Here is a 21,294-nt window from a genome sequence, read left to right as displayed (position 1 = left end):
TTTCCTTGTCTTAATATAATTTAAATCAAGTTACTGCACTCAAATTTAGGAGTGTGGGGCCTTTCCCCTATCTTTTAGAAATTAACATGTCCCATGGACAATAAAAACAGAATGACAGCAGAGAACATTTACAATTTTCATGTTTCTGTAACAAATTCTTGCTTTGGGGGAATGAATATTAAAATCAGGAAGTGAGTGTGGAAGAAACTAGGTCACTAATGAATCATCAAGCCAGTTGGCAATTTTAAGGCTTATAAACCAGCATGTTAGGAAAAAATTGTATTCTTGTTATTTTGCCCTTTTTTGTGGGAAATGAGGCTATGCAACTATTGACATTTTGTATTTTAGATGGGATAGTACCTAAGTAATATTGCAAAGTCGTATTTCAAGCTCTTAGAATGACTGCAATGTTATAAGTAGTGTGCTGGATATAATAAAAGTTTCAGATTGATAAACAAGATATATATATATATATCATATATATACACATATATCTTAGGTCTCAGTAAAGAGAAAACTAAGTATTGTTTCTGAATGAGAATGAAATGATTCACTGACTACTCCAAACACCTAATATATGTGGTCATGAAGCTGCATATGGGTTTGCTTGTTAAGATATACAAAGATAACTCATTTTAAACTGTTAAGAATAGTATTCCTAAAGTGATTTAAGTTAAGAATTTTTAACTTAATGATATTTTTTAGTCTAATTGAGAGGTATGCATACTTAGTTTTTCCATGTAAAGTCTATTAGACTTCCTTTCTTAACAGTACTTTGCATTAATGACATTGATGTTTAGGTGAAGTGAGCTCATGTGCACATGGCTAAAGGATGAAGCTCTTTCACCTTCCACGTCTCACTCAGTGGTCTTAATGGTAAAGAATCCCAATGAGCAGACTCTTATTTTTTCCACTTCCTTCCTAAAATCACCTTTGGTCAAACAGAGGAAGCCCTGAGACTGGAGTCACTGTTACGTGTCTTCACTTACATCTTACATATGCTTTTTGGACTTATGGGTTGGCATGGTTGTTAAGATAAAAGAAATGAAATAGCTGTATTTTTTTTTTATCACCTACAGATTTGGTATGCTGTTAAGAGTTATTCTGTGTGGTCTGCATCTAGAAGTTACACTGTAACTACCATATGCAGGCCAGATCTTCACTGTGCTTCTTGGACTAAATCACACTGTAAGGTATTATAACACTGTGCCTAAAGACGTTTCCATTTTAAAGAAAGATTCTGCTTCTCTTAGTTCATTGCATTTTCCAGCACCAGTTCCTATATGGCATGAAGTGGTACCTAAAAGCAAGGCAGACTTGTCTCGCCTGCCGAGCCACCTTTTGGGGCTTGCCTGTCTTCTTCGGGGGGACAGGGATTTTCCGTGGCTCCTCACCTGGGTTGGGGAATGGGCACTTGGAGGCTTCAGGATTTTCATTCTCATGTCCCTGGCATACTTCTCCAGCTCCTTCCTTATGTCTGCCCTCAACATCTTTGAGACATCGAGGACTAGCTGCTTCTACTCAATGGGCTGGAAGCTGTGAGGCTCATGGGAAACATACAGCCCAATCTTGACCTTCTTGACTGTGTGCAGGTATTTCTTACAGGAGTCTTCGAAGTCAAAGATGAGGTCACTCAGAGTCCGAAAGGTCAACGGCTTGTCCATCAGCTCAGCCCTTCGGCTCATGCCCAGTGAGCCATAGCGGCCATTGCAATACATCCCCAGCACAACGTGGTGAAAGTAGTTTCCTGAGAAGTAGGTTTTAAAGCTGATGGGGAATCGCTCGATGGAAGGCTGTCCATTGGTTAAGTATATGCCCAGGATGACAGCTTCAAGGCATTTTATAGGCAAGGACTCTCGAGTCATTTCTTTTACTGTTTCCATTAATCCACTCAATGGTCTCATTTTCCTAATTTCAAAGAACTGGGTCCCTGTATGATTGTATTGTAGTGTCTTCATGTAGTTCTGGATTGCCTGAAGCCAGTCTGGAATCATCATTGAAAGCCTGTAGTTTGGAACCTGGGGTATTGTAGGCTTTGCCAAGAAGGCGGCATTCCTGATGGCACCCACCATTTCTCCGTGCACCTTGCCCACATGCATCCACATGCGCTCCCAGGTGTGGCTGTCGATGGGGAAGCCACTCTTGTTAACGTGTAATAGCACCCTGCCGTCTTTGTCCTCCTCCTCTGAGCCCCCGCTGGTGGCGTGGCTCACGGGCCGCACGTGGCTGCTCTGGGGCTGGGTGACTTTGGCGCCTTTGGGGTGGGGGCAGCGGTGAGTGTCAGCAGAGGAGCCGGTCATGGCGGGGGCGGGGGCGGGGATCGCGGCGGCGGTGGGCGGCGCGGGGACAAGGGGCGACCTTCTCCATGCCTGTCACTGCCGCAGGATGCGCAGAAGGGGAGCGGCTGCTGGAGCTCCGCTTATGGGACGGGCCTCGGGCCGGTCGGCCTCATGGCTGCGGAGCCTCTCCGGGCTGCGGGGGCGGTGGGGGCTGCTGCTGACGCAGCTCCTGCTGGGCCTGGGGCGGAGGGGCTGCTGCGTCCGTCTACTCATTCCATGTCCCATTCTCGAATGTTCTTCTGTGATATATAACCGAGTCACCCAGGCAGCCACCGATGTTCCAAATGCGTCCATTGGCCAGTGCAACCAATAATAACTTAACTTTTGCCAGCCTTGGGAGTTTCACCAGTCTGGCTGGGTCCAAAAACCCTGCCCACACTATTGCAAATAATCCTTTCACTAGACTCCTCCCACCACCCCCATTGAGGTTGTTCCTTGTGTTTCCTGCCTGGACCCTGACGGACACAAAACTACAGAACTTCAGTGTTAGAAAGTACTGAACTTGCAGTCAGGTTTCTCATCCTATATTTTTTTTTATAGCGTGTGACTTTGAACAGTCATTCCCTTTTCTGGATCTCAGTTTCCTCATATATGAGATAGGCTATATTACTTATAATAGCCTATTTTTTAAATAAAAGTCTATAATCTTACAGCATTTAAAATACGATGACTATCTGCTTAGATGGCATCTAGTCCCATGGACCCTCCTATATATCAACCCCATGAAATTGCCCTTGACTCTTTCCTTGAATTTTTCTAATAAGGTTTCTTCTATTGATACGACAGTCCCATGAATTGTAGTCATTCAGTAAGTGTATCTGTGTTGCTGGATTAAGGGGAGTTAGTGTATGGGTTTTATTCTACCTTCTCAGTTGTGTGATTCTGCACAAATCCTCACAACCTTTACAGGCCACAGTTGCCTCAGTGGTAAAATGGGGATGTGAGGCCCTCCTTCCTGGAGGTAGAGGGCTAGACCTAATGCTTTGCCATGTTTCTTTTCCGTTTCAAAGTTTGCAATTCACGTTATGAAAAAAAGCTATAATTATGCACCTAACGGGACTCCCTCAGTTAGTGTCAGAGGTGGAGGGTACAGGTCCGCCTGCTAAAGTGAGGAAGACAGCAGGCTCTGGAGACAGAATCCTGCTTTTGACATTGGGAAAGATGGCCTACTTCTCTGTGCCTCAGATTTCTCAGACATCATATGGAAAAAATAATATCCCTGCCCCAGAAGGTGGTTGGGAGTATCGATTGAGCTAATACTTGTCATGTATTCATATTCACGATGTTTTATGTACTAATTACACTGCATGACTTAATCTCATTTAGTACTCATGACAACCCATGCTTCCGAGGATCACCGTGGTCTTTCTTTCTGCACCACAATAAGCCACGCCCCTTTCCTCCTTTGGACCTTTGCCCTTGCTGGTTCCTCTTCCTTGGAACCCCCTCTCCGTGCCCTCACACTACTAGTCTCTGCTTGTCTTGGGGTCTCAAATATCACCTCATCAATGATGCTTCCCCTGGTCCAAGCAAAGCAGCTCCCCTTGCTTCATCATATGGCCATCGGTTTTCCTTTATGATACTCGTCAATTCCTCAGATTATCTGTGTTCTCATGTGTATCATCTCTCTTCCCATTTCCATGAAAACAATGAACTGATATGTCCTCTCCCTACTATAAACCCAATACTGGCTTAGAATTATATCTGCAACACATGGTCTTTCAAAAAAATATTGTGGAATGAATGACCAAACAAGGAAATGAAACTGTCAGAAAATTTAAGTAACTCCAGGCATTTTGTTTAGTAAGAGCATAGGAATTCAGTGCATGTCAGGATAATGTTAAAGCCCATCCATCTTGCCTCCATTTGCCTCTTTCAGTAGTTCCTGGAAGAGACAATGAGGGTCTGAGCAAAAGCCCCAACACAAGAGATAAAAAGGAGAAGTTAATTTAAAAGATACTTCAGAGAGAAAATTGAGCAGAGTTTAGTGATCACTGAAATGGTGGGTAAGGGATGATAAAGCGGAAGGGGGATGATTCTAACTTCAGCAACTGGGCAGCTAGTGAAGCCAATGGGAGTGGCACTGAGTGACGGTGATCAGCCTGCTGCATCTGGCCAGCGCCCTTAGCTGCACCCTGTGATGAGTGATCAAAGAGCAGTGGGCAGTTGGCTGCCTGGGGAATAGGGGCCGAGAACTTGAACAAGCTAATGCTTAACTCACAACCCAGGTGTTGCCAGACTCAGGGGCTAACCCATTTCTCACTCTTGTTGTGGGGCTATCCCTGTCAGGAGGAAGATATTCTAAAACCTACCTTAATTCTCACTAGATCAGATCTATTACTCCCATTCACCCGTCAGTCAGGCTGTTCGACAGGGGAAGCCACTGAGTGATCTGTCACCTTCTCAAAGCCATGTGTGCTGTTTCCCAACACCTTTCCAAGGCAGTTAGACTTCAATATTTGTCTGACAGTCTTGTCAAACATCAAAGACAAGATGTGTGGTTTAACATAAGGAGTTTGGGGCTGAAACAATTTTTGTCTTTTGTTAAAGGTGAGTAATACATTTGATCTTCAAAAATTTAAGAATGGTTACAGTTTTTCATTCAGAAAAATTAGTGTCATATGCTACCTTTTTAATACCTTCATTTGAGGCACAGATAGCAGAATTAATATTGCAATCCACATTTAACTAGTGACTATAAAATATACAAAATTTTAAATATTGAGGATATTAAATATGTAACAAAACTCAAGAGGTAATCTGCATGATGTCTTTAAATATTTGAAAGGTCAACTCAAAAAAATTTTTTCTAACATACATGGGAAGCTTGCATTTATGTAACTTATTTTTTGTCTGGTAATTCTAACTCTGGGAGAAACTAATCTAAAAGGCACTAAATCCACTAAAAAGCAATGGATTTAATGTGTTCTCTTTTCCAAGTAATCTAATTCCACATGCTGGGCTTCTGTTGTGGTGGATGGTTAATGGGGAAAGTGGGGACTAGCCGGGGAGGAAGTTTTATATCTGTAGACCTTTTGGGGTCCACAAATCACAGTTGGAGTCTAGCGTGGGTTCAATATCAGCCAGTTTTATGAAATCACATTTTATAAAAATACCAGTTTTTAGAATCATTCTACTCCTTTATCAGGACCTTTGGTTGTTATTTTTTTTTCCTCTCAGGGACATCCTGTTACCTCACATAGTTCTATCTATCCATAGAGATGTTTATTCCAGTGCTATTTAAATTATTGGGGAAAAAGGAAAGAGGGACAAAAATATAAATATTCAAAGCTAAAGAATACAGTCAAATACAATATGTTGTAACTTTACAATGTAATATTATGCTTTCCATTAAAAATGAGATTTATAGAGTTTTAATAACAAGTTAATATTTATGAACTTAGACAATGTAAAAAAAGGATGAAAATTTGGAATAGATGTGGTCTCACTAACACATACACATTGGTGAAAAAAAGATGTTACTAATTTGTAGTGACTTCAAAGTAGGACAATATAGTAGGATTATGAGCGTTATGTGTGTGTGTGTGTGTGTGTGTGTGATTTCTTATCTTTTTTGTACTTTCCAAATGTACTGCCATGAGCATGAGTGACTTTTGTAAATAAACCATTCTCCCTTTTCTAAATCTGAAGGAGAAGGAGGGTGGGATGTGGAGAAGGAAGGCTATCTTATGAGAGAGGGAACAGACATTGAAGATTATTCTAGGATCTAGTCTAGGACCTACATTGTTGGAAGTTAAAAGGAAGGCTGATCTTGGTTCAGCGTGAGGAGGAATGTTCTCTAAAGCTGGCAGTCAATAACGGGTGTCTTCTAGAAGGGGCAGTGCACTCTAGTGATGTCAGAGGAGTCTGCCTGGGAACCAGATGCGAGTTGAGGCTACATGTCTTCCTAGAGGGTCTCTGATTTGGGGCATTGAAGTATTCCATAGCTCAGCAGGGGTTTGGGCTTTTCTGCAGGAAATATCTTTCTTTTGTTATTTGCATAATATTGATAATCCCACATTCCTGTCATGAGAAATGAAGAGCCCTTTCTTATCTGCCTTCCTGAAAAAAAGAAAACGAAATTTAGAATTAGCATTGGCCCTTTCTTAGGCAGCCCCCCTAGCTTTGAAGCTGCATAGGAGCTTGTGGAGATTATTCCCTCAGCCACTGTGCAGGTCATTCAAGCCTGGAACTAGCCCCATCAAGCCAAACCTCACTGCAGGGCTCTCTGGGGCCCAGCAGGCGAACATTTGGCGCCCATGCTTTGCCTCCTGGTCACTCTGGCACCTGGCTCTAACCACCTGCCTCTTGCCTTATGTTCTCATGTCATCTTTTCAATCCTGTGGCCAAGTGCTTAGGGTCTCAGATCATGGATGCATCTAATAAAAACACCTCTCTAATAAAGCAATGGATTTAATGTGTTCTCTTTTCCAAGTAATCTAATTCCACATGCTGGGCTTCTGTTGTGGTGGATGGTTAATGGGGAAAGTGGGGACTAGCCGGGGAGGAAGTTTTATATCTGTAGACCTTTTGGGGTCCACAAATCACAGTTGGAGTCTAGCGTGGGTTCAATATCAGCCAGTTTTATGAAATCACATTTTATAAAAATACCAGTTTTTAGAATCATTCTACTCCTTTATCAGGACCTTTGGTTGTTATTTTTTTTTCCTCTCAGGGACATCCTGTTACCTCACACTTAGTTGAAAATTCCACTGCATCCTCCATGAGCATTTATTTGGGGTATGGCTTTACCAGATATTGGTGAAGGAAGAATGCTAGCAGGACATGACAATTTTGTCCTTTCCTCAGCAAATACAGAGATCCGTTTGAAAGTCACACTTGTCTACTTTGTACAAATGACTATGTTTTCAGGAAGTGTCTGGTAAATTGGCAATTTTGACTCTGACTTGAAAGGAGAAAAAGCAATGGTTCTAATAACGAACATTCACTGACAAATCATGGCAATAAAAATGTCTGCAGCTTCAATACTATAGAGGATTAGGGCTTTGACATTATTCTGGATTATGGCATTCTAGGTTGCTGAAGGCATATTATGTTTTGTTTGTATTATGGTATGTGCAATGAAGAACAAAATCGAAACAATGACTCACAACCATAATTTAAATTTCTTTGTACACAGAGTTATTACTAACAAAAATAATTTTGTCTTGCCCCCTCTCCCACAGAATGTTTTAGTAGGAAAGGACTTTTTAAAATCTGTTTTATTTACTGCTCTATCTCTCAGAACAGGAACAAGAACTGAAAGATAATAAATCTATGTTTAGTGAATAAATGAATTAATTAAATCTTATCATTATGATATATTACCTTTGGTCAGTGCCGCTGAAATAAATTACTATTTTTATCCTGAGGCTCTTGATTTGGATATATGGGGGTGGTTTGAGGCATTTTCTGTATTTTTTCCATTTTGTGTTGCGGAGACTAGTGAAAATTCAGGGCGCTCATATTTTTAAATCACTAATTGAGTCCATCAGTTCCCACAAAATGGTGTGGCAAATTTAAAGAGAATTATAGCCCCATACCTAGAATCTTTCACATGGCTTAATATCCTGTTTCTTCACCAACATAGAATTCTGCCTTCTCTATCTGATTCTAACAGTTGTTTGATACTTGAAAAAAACTTTGTATGAAAGAATGTTTGTAAACATAGAATATTTGTAAATGTTCATTATCAACTATATATAGCATCTTCACAAAATATAAAAAGAGTTTCCCTTTAGATATTCTCTGCTTTCTACTCCTCAGGATTGCCACAAAACTGCAGGGAAAGAAAAGTTGAAAAGAGTGCCAGTCAATCTTATTTGTCAACTTGGTGGCTATATACTACCTAGTTATTTAATCAAACACTAATCAAAGTATTGCTGTCAGGGTATTTTTTAGACTTATCTTTTAAAATCACTTGACTTTAAGAAAAGGGGAATATCCTAGATAATGTGGGTGGACCTCATCCAATGTTGTAAAACTTTGGACCAAAACTGGTTTCCTGGAGAAGAAATTTTGCCTCAGGAGTGAAGTATCAAATGCTGCCTGAGTTTTCAGCCTGCCAGTCTGTCCTATGAATGGATTTCAGACATGCCAGCCCCCACAGCTGTGTGAACCAAGTCTCTAAAACAATCCTTTATGGTATGTATATACATGTGTAATTATTGGTTCTTTTTTTATAAGAACTCCGACTGATACAGGGAGAAAATGGTCAAAGAAAAAACCTCACATTTGTGTACCTGTTTTCCACTTTGAAGTAGGTTTTGTAACCTAGTGATATTTGTAAAGTATCTAAATTAATGGTATATACCACATGCATGTATCTAAGTCAAGAAATTTACAAGGTAGTATTACAAGGTAGGTATGATGACAGAGGGTAACTACACATATGGTGGTGAGCATTTCATAATGTATATAATTGTCGAATCACTGTGTTGTATGGCTGAAACTAATACTCTATGTATATCAATTATACTTCAGTGTTAGAAAAACCATTGCCAAAAAAGGAAAAGAAAAGAAATTTACAAGGTAATACAGTTTAACACAGCTAACAAGCTAAGCAGCTTGCTGGGAACCCCAAGGGTTATCTGAGTCTAATCCCCACCCCTCAGATCAAACAAAAATTTCCAAATGTTTTGAAGCCCAGGCTCCTGTCACAGACACTGTGCCATCAATCTGCCAAATGGGAAGCACCTTATAATTGCACAAAAGCTCCCCTGAGTACCTAAGTAAACACAAATACATCAATAGAGTGGTTTTGCAGAACATGATATATCGATTCATTTTAGAAGCAGAGAACTGGAATGCATGCAGACCTAAACAAACAAAACAAACAAATAGTGTGTGGGGGGAACAGAAAACAAACTTGCTTTGAACAGCAGGAGACGACGTTTTGGCAGCTGAGCAGGGCAAGAGTTTCATGAGCCGCTCTTTAATACTGCGCTTGGTGCTGTTCTGAGCGTAGAGGAAACCTAGAAGATACGCGACCGGTTCTGTTAATGGTGTCTATCCAGAGAAACTAAGGCCTGATGTGTATCAGGGAAGCAGGGAGGGCAGGACCCGGATGCAGCCATTTGCTCAGGCAATCACAGGCAGTGGGGTGGGACCCCAGAAGGAAAAAAATAAATCCTTTTTTCCCTCTGTTTTTCTTATTGTGTAAGTTTTCCTTTCAAGTGTTTTCTTTGTGTTGCTTTAGATAATGATTGCCAAGTGAAAAAAGAATACAAACACATCTGCTGAGTAGCAAAAGTAAAATTTGGTGGCATATTTGAGCCTGACATCAGGAATAAAACAATCACTGAAAGAGTTAAGTGGATTGAAATTTGAATATTCAAACCAGCAGTAAGGGCCCCATGACAATTTTCTGTTCTCATTGCTCCCATCTCTGATTACAGAGGAGATAGATGCTCTGCATAAATCATTCACATGCAGTCACCTGTTAGTCCCTTTGCCTTCCCTGAAAGTGAGAAAATAGGTGTCCTTGCTGGGTAGCTTCCTCCGCATAGGCTGACATGCCTAGAGACACTTGACAATCCTTCACACGTTTCACAGGTGGACATTAGTGGACAGAATTTTTCAAGCAGCATGACTCCAAGAGAAGCTATGTTAACCCAGGAATAGATGGAGCAGCACCTGTGACTCCAGATAGCCAAGGAGGACTCAAGGAAAATCAGTAGAGGCTCAGACCAACCCTTAAACAACAGATGGTACCTAGAGACGCACATGTCCGACTTACCCACTGAGTCACTAGAAGCCTCAACAGCCATGTTGATGTATACCCATCCCCCAGGTCAGTTTGTAAGGCATCAAATATGAAGCAACAGCAAGAGAACCAATTTAAACTGAGGTTCGACCATCACTGTAACATTGATTGGCAAATGCACCTACTTGTTGCTTTTCTAATTTGTGATACCTACACTGGAGCTGTAAGAAATCCTGGCCACAAGGCTGTTCTGGTTCCCTTTGGGGTTGTTCCACTTCACCATCAGTGTCCACTGGCTAACAAACCTGATAGACCTCTTGTGCAGGGGCTGATGGGCAACTAGTAGATGCATAAATGAAATCAGATCATTTCTGTGTTGAAATGCCCTCTAAAACCTTCATGTTGTCCTTTGAAAAATATTCCACACTTCCTACCACGGACCCCAACCCCTACATGCTCTGGCCCTGTCTTCCTGTCTGACAGCTTTCTTCCTGCACCCTGCCTATCATTCTAGACCATTGGCTATTGGCCAGGCCACTTTTCTGTCTTCGTTGGAACTCACCAGACAGGACCCCCTGACCTTAGCACTTACTAGGTGTGAAATGTCTTGTTCACTTGATATCCCAAGTGCTGATCGAGGGTCTGGCACATAGGAGGAGATTAATAAGTGTTTTGACAACTGAGGGACTAAGTTCACTTTCAATGCCAAAAGAAGACCCAATTTCATTTCCAGATTAGTATCTAAGTAAAGTTTTAAACCTGTGAAATAAGTGATTTTCATAAAATAGACTAATTGGCCTCTCCTCACTGTACTTCTACACATGCATCGAAGTGCCATCTTCTTTCTAAACTCTGGGACATTAGGATTTTGCTTTAGTTTTCCAAGTAGGACCTTCTGCTTCCCCTTAGCTCATGCCATTTCAAACCTCCGTGCCACTGTATTCTCAGTCCACCAATTAGCAACTTCTGCCCAAGCAGCCTAGAAAACTCAAACACATAAATGCCCCTGGCAAACATTCTCTGCTGTGTCTCCAAGCTTCCCGAGGGAGGAGAGAACCTCCCTGCTCCTCCTTTACCTTCTCTATTGTCTCGGCATCACGCCCCTCTGCTCTGGGTATCACACTCTGTGGTAGCGGGAGGCCCCATCAGACAAGGAATTGGAGAGAAAACTTTCTACCAGCCACCTGCAGTAAGAAAGAGACTCTAGTTTTACCTCTTACAGAGGTAAAGGTAAAAAAAAATCTGAGCTACTTTGCTTCAGATTTTATTTCTTGATATCTAGTCAAACTCTACAAACATCCCTGAAACTGACACATGGCAAACATTCAAGAAATATTGCCTGTTAATTGATTACCATCTTTTCCCTCAAATCTTGGGATATCTGCCCAGCAAGCTCACTTTGTGACAGCTTCCTGGACCCTCAGGCCTGGGTGTGAGGACGGAGTTTCCTGCTTGCCAGTACTTGCATATATTATGCCACAGTACCGTCAGTTTAGTATCTAATAATGTTCTTCCCTACACCATCTTTCGAACTTGCGAACTGCCCTAGGGACTACAAGGGGAAATTGCTGTGTTTAATCAGGAGTTAGAAGTCCCAGATTTTAGTCTCTATTTTACTAATTCAAGCTGGGTGACTACCTCGAACAAGTTTTAAAACTTTGAGTCTCTGTCATTTCTTTTTAAAACAAAAGGAGTTATACTAAAGGATCTTGGCTGTCAAAACAGTTTAAAGATCCCTTTTAGGAGGATATTTAAATGTGAATTGTATATGATTACTCCCTCATTTTTTCTAGTGTTTTCTCCTCAGTGAGAAAGTTAGCTTCTGCAAGGCAGGATGTGGATATCATATAATTTTCTCTCTTTCCTCTCTCTCCCCTATCCAATCATTCCACTCTTTCCCCCTTAAAGTAGAGTAGTTGGGTGCTCAAGGACTACAGTAAAACAACTCAGATTCAGATCATAGTACTATATGACCTTGGGTAACCTTATTTAATCTCTCTGAATCTCAGTTTCCTCATCAATAAAATGGATTAGTAATAGCATCTACCTCATAGAATCGTTAGAACCTAGTAAGATACTATGTAAAGCATTTAGCACAATGACTGTTCATAATGCACTCTCAATAAATGTTAGATACTAAATTTTTCAGTCCCTTGGGTATACTATATTCCCTCCTACTTCAGGTTCTTTCCACATGCATTTTTCTCTACCTGAACTTCTGTTTTAGTTGAACTTGTGGCTGAGTTACTCCTGTCATCCTTGAGATTTCTGTTCAAGAATCACTTGCCGAGGAAATCCTGACATGACAGACCAAACTAGATTATGAACAGCTCTATTAGATGCTCCTATATTTTCTATATATCTCCTTCACAGCATTGTTACAAATATAATTAAAACAACAGATGATACAATTATGTATTTGACAAAAGTCTTCTCTGCTGCATTGTAAGACTGAAGATTTCGACTTTGAGAGTTTCTGGAATAAAGGTTACTGGATATGTATCCATTACAGGCAACTGATAAGTATATGAGGCGACTGTCTTCAAGCACTGAACAGGAAGCAGCATAGAACGGCAGTACTTGAGAGAAGAGAAACCCAAGAGCTCCATCAATGTCCTGGCTCTCCCTGCCTAGTGGTTCTCTCTTCCACAGTTCACGGAGGTGGAGTCATGATTACTGAACTGAGATGGCAGATACAGGAATTCAGGGCTCCCAAAGTAACCGGAATTTGCAGGAAAGGGTGCTGGCATACCTATCCTACAGAACACTGGTATGTGTATCAGAGGCGAGGATATGTGTGAGGATTAAATGTGGGTCATTGTGATGTGTCAGTTTGAGTGGGCTAAGGAATGTGGATAGCTGGTAAAACATTATTCTGGGTATGTCTGGGAGCTGAATTCCTGAAAAAGTTTAGCAAGTGAATGAATAGACTGAATACAGAAGATCACCTTCACCAATGCTGGTGGGCATCATCTAGTAGGTTGAAGGCTCAAATAGAACAAAAAAGCAGAGGAAGGAAAAATTTATGCTCCATCTGAATTGGGACACCCATTTTCTCCTGCCTTCAGACCTTGGCAGTCCTAGTTCTCAGGCCTGAGACTTAAAGCATTGGCCTCCCTGGTTCTCAGCCCTTTATGTTTGGACTGGAACTATACACCAGCTTTCCTGGGCCTCCAGCTTGTTACAGGGCAGTTTGTGGGACTTCTCAGCCTCCATAATTGTGCAAGGTAATCTCTCATAATAAAAACATCTCTTTCTGTATATCCATATATACTCTACTGGCTCTTTTTTCTGGAGAATACTGATGAATGCAATCATTGATCAAGGGCTGGGAGATGCATGTCCAGGGTCAACCTCCATAATATTTAGCAGGTGGAAACTGCGGCAGCGCTGAGAACTGAATGGAGATGCCAGAAGTCATACAGGGCTGGGAGATGTGGAGTTCTGGCCCAGGACAAAAGAAAAGAAAGGAAAGATACTGTACTGCTGCTGTGAGACCCTCTGGCATTCACTGGAAAGCTCAGAAACACTATGTTTTTAATTTCCTAGAGTAAGGGCCATCTTATAACTAAGTATAAAAAAATGTTGACCTATCCTAACAAATAATAGTGCTAAGGTTGCTAAGGTGAAAAGAAGTGCTAGTACCTATGAAATGCCTTCCAAAGCAATACTCAACAAACTTTAATAGAAGATAGTATAATCTAAACTCCTTATAATGTAATATAACATTGTCTATCATCCTATTAAAAACTAGCAGACACATGAAAGAGTAGTAAAATGTGATCCAAAATCAAGATTTTTAAAAAACAGACGTTAGAAAACAGACATTAGGATGACATAAATATTGGAATTAGCAGAGAATGACTTTATAGAAAAATATGGTCATAATAATTACAGGTAAAAAATTTTAGCAGTGACATTCAAACTACGAAAAAAGAACTAGGTGGAAATTCTAGAAATGAAAAGTAAAATATCTAAGGTGAAAAAACTTCTTTAGATGGGCTTAATAGCAGATTGTGACTACTGAAAAAAAGAGGTATGAGCTTGAATAAAGAAGAAAAGAGACAAATCATCCAGTCTGAATAACAGAAGGAAAAGAGATAAAAAATAAACAGTTCATACTGATGTGTAAGACAATATCAAGTAGTCTAACATGAATGTAATTAGAGAACCAGATGCGATAGGAGAGAAATATTTGGAAGAAAAAAGGCCAAATATTCCAAATATATTTTCAAACCTTAATATACAGATCCAAAGAATTTATTGATTGACAGTGAAGATAAATACAAGATGAATTGCATATAGACACATAATAGTCAAACTGCTGAAGAAAAAAAAGAAAAATCTCTTAAAAAACTAGAATGAAAGGATATATTGTATCTAGAGGTTCAAAATATGAAAACAGTTTCCCATCAGAAATAATATAGGTCAGAAAACAATGGAAAAGTGCTGGGGGAAATATTAAAACATTGAACACAGAATTCAATATTGAGTGAAAATAGTTTATTTGAGAATGAAGGTGAAATAAAGATATTTTCAGATAAATTAAAACTGAGGGAAATCATAGGTACTTAATCTGCATTACAAGAAATACTAAAGGGATTCTTTCAGGCTTAGGGCATGATATGACATAGAAACAAATCTATAGGTTGTATATGTGAATTAATATAAAATACTATATTGATTTCTTTTGTTTAAAACAAAAAAAGATTGTGGAGTTTTATCCCATTTAGATATGAAATTTCTGACAATTGTAGCATAAAGTTTGGGGGAAGATAATGGAATTTTACATTGTATATTTTAGACAAAACGGTGTAATATTAACTCTAAGTAGTCTGAATAAATAAAAGAAACATATTATAATCTCTAGATGCTAGGGAAACAAGTAAAAATAATAATTTGAGGTACAGTCAAAAATCCAACTGAAAAAGAATACTGAAAATGTTTAATCCCAAAGAAGTCAGGGACAGAAAAATATAAAAGAGAACACATAAGAAAAACAGTAGAACAGTAGACATACACTCAGTCATATTATGAAATCAGAGACCAGATCTTTCTTATTCACTACTGTATCCCCATTACCTTGCACAGTACCTGACATAGAAAAGTGTTCAGTTGATATCTACTGAAAGCATGAAATCAAAGTATACATTTTACATTATGGTCTCAAAATATGCAGATTGCCTGTATGTTGTAATTAGCAGATGCATGTAGAATCTGCATGGTATATTTCCTCACAGTGAATGGAGCAGCCCCCTCCCCATACTCTAAATGAACAGGTGGATAAAGACACTCTGCTGAGGATGATTCTGGCTGCAGTCCCCAGCCAAAAATATTAAAAAAAAAATTGATAGTGAAGGTAGGTCAACCAGCAAAGGGCCTTAGCATGCAAGACATTTTACCCCTATAGTTAATTACCTTATGTCACATAAATATTTATGTATTCATTTGTTCAAAAAGGATTTATTACAATGCATATATTACAAATATTATAAATAATGTTTGTTGTAGGACTGTGTATATACAGTGGTCATACAAGAAAAAGTCCATGCTTTCTAGAGTCTAACCATCTAGATTGATCAAAACACCTATTACATTGCATGATTGATTTGTCAGTTTCTTCACTAAACCAAGAATTCCATAAGGGGAGAATCCTGTTCATCGATTTATTCCAAAATCATTTATTGAGTACCTCCATTGTGCTAGGCACTGTCCCAGGTGCTGGGAATAATTCACTGAATAAACCAAACAAAGATTCCTATCTTAATTGATCTTATATTATAATCAAGGAAGAAAAAATAATAAATAAAAATAAATAGCAAAATATCAAGTTTGTCAGAGAGAAAGAAGGGATGAGGCCTAGAGACTTCTGTTGGTGGCTGGGTTGGAAGCTGGGGGAGGGAAGACTTGTACATTTAAATATGGTGGCCAGGGAAGGATTACTGGAATTCTATTTGAGCGAACATCTAATGACATGAGAAAGTTTTTTACCTCATTTTGATTATTAGCAGTTATGACAGTGTACTACATATATTAGGTCCTAATATATATTGGTTGAGTAATTAATTTTACTCATTTATTTGATTAATATTGATTGAACCTACAATGGATAATACCTTAAATTAATTCGCTATATGAACTATTGAAACCACTGACTTACTGCCTTAGATATTAAAATTAAGTCAACTCTCTTATCTCTGCAATGAGAAGTTAAACCAAACTACAAGGGTTTTAGTGCTTCAAAAATTATGAAACAAAAATATAGAAAAAGAATAAAAAGTAAGTGTGAGAAGAAGTAGAGCTTTTTAAATCGTGATACAACTGACTGAAAATGCAGTCATTTTTACCAATGAGAAAGGTGTCACCTTACACAGCCTGACATTACTGAAGACAAACCAGCCCAATATCATGTTGATCGCTTTTTATTTCTGACCCTCCAGATCTCATTAGTGGTGTATGTGAGTGGTCCTTTTGAACCGGCTGCTTTTCCTGTTACACAAATATGGCATTACATGTAAATGTCAGCTTTCAGTCATGAGTGATGGGCCATGAATTATGAATTCAACAAGTAATGATGATGGTAATAGAAGTAGGATTTTCACCATAATGAGAATTATGTTTATCTTCCTCCTTTTTGTACTTGAGCTGATAGCAAAAATGAATATTTTCCATGGCTTTGCGTGGGAATAAAGGTTCTGACTCCATAATTCACAGCCCTGTTCAGTTTCTGTCTTGTGCTATTGAATTATGGACGATGTTTTTCTTCCTAGATCCTGAGTCTGTGGATGTCTGGTAGAGGAAAATGGCTAATGATGTTTCCACAGACAAGGTGTCTTCCCCTGAATCAGTAACTATGACCAAATCACCAGGAGTTTCAGTTGCACCGTGATCTTATCTGTATCTCCTTTGAATCAGGGATGAGCTGATTTATGAGCCTGGAGCTGAGGCTAGGAAGAACATTCTTGACTAGCTGTAAATGCAAACTCATCCACTGGTGTGTCTATTTTTCAAATGGTCTCATGGCTCATAAACAAATGCACACCACTCCCTTTTGTATTTTCAAATTCATTGCTTGAAAAACAGGGCCCCAGCTAAGCTGAGGTTCTGCTCTGGTGATCATTCAGTTTTCTGCTGAAAATTGCCACCCAAACCACACCGTGTTATTGGATCCAGCAGTCAGCCTCATGTGTAACAGTTCCCTTTTAAGAAGGGGACAGCGCGGTTAGTGACTGGAAACAAGGGGAATGTATCTACATTTAATTTGGAAACTTTATGAATTTTGGAAGGAGAACACCAACCTGCCTGACTTGTTTTGTTTGATTGTAAAACAGTTACCTTCTTGATCTTCAGTTAAATCCAGGAGGGAGCCAGAAGTTGTTGGAATTTGCTAGAAATAATCTATGGAATCTAAAGGCAAAGAAAGCACATTTGACTCTACTTAGAGCTGCTATTGAAAACACCTGTTTCTTATGAAATGCAAGGAGTCTCTCAGCCTTTTGGCCGGCTTCTGTGTCTATCTGCCTCTCACTCTCTTCTTAGTCTTTGTCAGTTCTTTATCTCTCTGTCTCCCTCTCCCTCCCTGTCTCTATGTTTCTCTGTCTCTGTCCTTCAGCCTCTATTCGAATCTCTATTTCATCTTTCTCTGCTCTATCTCTGTCTGTCTCTTTCTCTGCTTCTGAGAGTTTCTCAATAAAGGCAGGGTCCCATTTGATCCTTTTTAACTTTGTGTTTATTCATGCCTCATGAAAAATTTACAGAGAGTTTCATCAGCTGAATATAGGATAATTATTGGCTGTTGTTGCTAGGCAAACACTAGTAAACAACTGGATGGCCAAATCAGGTTTTCCAAACCAGGACATGCTTGCAGATTGTCCACATTACTGCCTTGCTCTGTTGGCACAGCTAGCCAGGGAATACAGGCAGAAAACAACACGGAAGAGGCTTCAGCTCTCTCTCTGAGCACCTTTGAAATTCATTCCTGGAGCTCAGTTTTCTTATGTCCTTCTGCAACATCACCAGAACTGCTTATTGTGATGTCTTGTGTGGGAGAGATTATCTGGAGTTCTCACTAAGTAGGGTTTGCCCAAGACAGTGCCTGTTTATCACAAATGTCCTAACATCCCATTTGTTAACAACCTCTTTATGTGTTGAAAAATGTTCTGTCTTAGATGGCAAATTGTATGGTCATGCTATATTAGCAACCAATATGGTCTTTTCCCACAGGGTAATGTGCGGCCATTGACTAAACGGCCACTTCATTACACTGCAAATAATGTAAATGGTGCAGCTTCATTTTAAAAATGGTATTTTAAAAGTAGCCATCATTAGTAGGACAGATGAAATAGGGAACTAAAATGCCAATGCATGCAATGCAATATTATGATATTATTGTCATATTTTACAGCTTTTAAAAAAAGGCAATCCTGTCATGCATGACAACATGGATGAGCCTTGAGGCCATGATGCTGAGCTAAATAAGCCATCACAGAAGGACAAATACTGCATGATTCCATTTATATGAGGGGACTACAACAGTCAAACTACAGAAGCAGACGGAAGAATGGCAGTTGCCAGGGGCTGGGGGGCGGGGCGATGTTAGTGAACGGGATGAAGTTTCAGTTTCGCTAGCTGACTAAATTCTAGAGACCTGCGGTGCAACATGGTGGCTGGTGGCTGTAGTTAACCATACTGTATTGCGAACTTAAAATTTTGGTAAGAGGCAGATCTCATGTCGTCTTTTTATCAACGTAAAAAAATGTTAAGTGATGTGGATGTATCGATGGTACCATTTATAGTGGAAAGACTAGCAGATTTGAAATTGGCAAGAACTGTTTTGAATCTATGCTGTGCCACTTTTTGTTTGTGAGACTTTGGAAAAGCAGCCTGACCTCACAGAGCCTCTTTGGTCTCCCCTGTGTCTCGGGAAGGAGTAAAAACGCCGGCCTTTGCTGTGTGCCGGGGTGGGAGGCCGTTCCAGTGAGGTGGCATGTGCACAGCTCCTGGTCTGATCATGTTCTCCTCCCTACCCAGTGGAGGCTGGGAGAAATGTGTTTAAGGCTCAGTACCCAAAGCAAAAGGGAATATATTTCAACAAAGGTAGCAGAGCCTTCCTGATGTAACAGCAAGGGAAGCTGACCCCACCCCCGAATCTCTGTCTTGAGTGTTCCCTCTTTAATAATCATTTTATTGTAAATATGAATTAAACCTGAACCCTATTGCACTTTTTTCCTTCGAGTTAACACAAGTAAACCATGCTTTTTATATACAATATTTTATTTTAAGCATTTTTAATGATCAAACATTGTGACTTTAAATTTCCATGTATTTAAAATCAGAAAGTAATAACTGAGTGAAGCTGATTCTTCTGATGACAAGAAACCACAACAAATTTATGAATTGCATTTTCATAATATTTGAGATTATAAAATTCATTTTCATGTCAGAGTGTTTTTTATATTGGAAATCATTCTGCACTTTCACTACCCTATCTATATTAATTTTAATAGAGCCATTTTAATTGGTCAGCTCCGTGAGTACTGCCCTTTAATAAGATGCTTGGAAGGCTTTTAAAAAATAACTTGTTTCTTTTTGTTCAATCTAGTCAACTTCTTTTAGTATAAAATCCTATACTAGTCTCACAGTCCATTATAAGAACTTTGGCTTTTAGCTGAGTGAAATAGGCAGAAAATTAAGGTTCTTGAACAAAGGAGTGATGTAATCTTACAAGTGTTTTTCCAGAAATACTCAGTGTGCACCTGTTAAGTACAGGCAAAAACATACCTAGTCCCTGCTATCATGAAACTTACAATCTAATGGGAAACGCAAATATGAGCAAAACAGTAAAACAAGAAAGTCTTCTAAATTTCATTTGAACATGGTCTTGCTCGAAGGGAAGATGAAGATAAATAATGCCTGAAATGCCCTGCCCTAACAATAACAAGAACTTTCTACATGTCAAGTACTTTATAAGCATATCATTTAACTTCCACAAGAATTCGCTGATGTAAATAATATTTTGATAGCCAAGTTATAGCCAAGAAAATTAAGGGTAGAGAGATGCATGCAGCTTATAAGGGCAGTACCAGGATGTGTCAGACCTGGGTCTGACAATCTGACTTCTATCCTACATTAATAATAATTCTAATAAATAATTGGACTACAGTTCCTTGGGTTTGTCTAATTGTGTAATCTTCAGCGCTAGGTTATTTAACTTTGTGGAGTGATTTTGTTTCCTTTCCTACCCCCTCAGCGAGGCTTCTTAAATCACCTTCTCTTAAATCTAGTACTAAAAAACATGGTGAGCTGTACTCCTTTATCAGAAATGCTGCCTCTAACTCCATTTTCTGTAGGACATTTATCAAATTCCTGGTGGAATTAAACAATAAAAATGCAGTTGAAGAGAGAGCTGTACTAAGGAGATTCAATTTCTGCATCTGAAAAATGGGGGTAGTAGTACGGGATCCATGAGCCCAGGGAAGGCCACTTACTAATCTCAAAGAAGTTATGGGATGAGTGAAGCAATTGTTTCTGCATAATCTTTCAAATGCTAGAAGAAATAACATAAAATCTATTATAACTTCTAATGTGAAACACTATTTACTTATCCTTTGGGTCATTGTATTCGATATTCATCTTTCAGAAATGTATTTATTCTATAAAGTTACTTATTCATTAATGGAACCAATAAATATTTATCGAATATATTATAAGGCAGACCCTGTGCTAGGCCCTTGGGAAGAAAATAAGTAATGAAACTCCAATGTTTAAATTTTGTAGATACCAATTATTTGGCCCTGGCTGCTCATTAGATTCACCAGGGTGGCTTCAAAAAGATAGTCACACCTGATCAGTGCAGACCAGTCGAATCAGTTATCAAATCAAACATCAGGCCAAATTTGAGAACCATTATTCTGTTTGAGCCCATCCCAGGCCAGATAGGTTTTCCTAAGATTTGTAATTTTACTGTTCTGGTATTACAAACTGACATCTAGTTGTTTCTACATGAATATTGTACTGGGCTGACTAGTGTCTCTCAAAAATCCATGTTCACACCAAACTTCAGAATGTGACTTTATTTGGAAATAGAGTTTTGCCGATGTAATTAGTGAAGATGAGGTCATCCTCGATCAGGGTGGATCCTAAATCAAATGCCTTGTGTCCCTATAAGACAAAGGACAGACAGACAGACACACACACACGTGTGCAGCAGAGGAAAGAAGGCTGTGTGAAGACGGAGGCAGAGACTGGAGT

At 39.4% G+C, this 21,294-nt stretch overlaps 1 protein-coding gene and 1 pseudogene across 5 annotated transcripts in view; both read right to left on the bottom strand.

The window, feature by feature from the left end:
- Nucleotides 1–21,294, bottom strand: part of KCNIP4 (potassium voltage-gated channel interacting protein 4) — a 1,115,920-nt gene that overhangs the window by 134,343 nt on the left and 960,283 nt on the right. The window contains exon 1 of one of the 5 annotated variants that reach the window (XM_073237779.1): nt 1,395–1,540. The exons of the other annotated variants lie outside the window; for them this stretch is intronic. The gene's annotated coding sequence lies outside the window, so the exon portion shown is untranslated. Of the gene's footprint in view, nt 1–1,394; nt 1,541–21,294 lie in introns of those variants that run through there. 5 annotated transcript variants of the gene reach the window in all.
- LOC118967404 (tubulinyl-Tyr carboxypeptidase 2 pseudogene) lies at nt 1,518–2,509 on the bottom strand (annotated as a pseudogene).

The sequence above is a fragment of the Manis javanica genome, chromosome 5 (assembly GCF_040802235.1).
Source record: "Manis javanica isolate MJ-LG chromosome 5, MJ_LKY, whole genome shotgun sequence".
Lineage (NCBI taxonomy): Eukaryota > Metazoa > Chordata > Mammalia > Pholidota > Manidae > Manis > Manis javanica.
The sequence above is the reverse complement of the archived record's forward strand: the minus strand, read 5'-3'. Positions and strand labels throughout refer to the sequence as shown.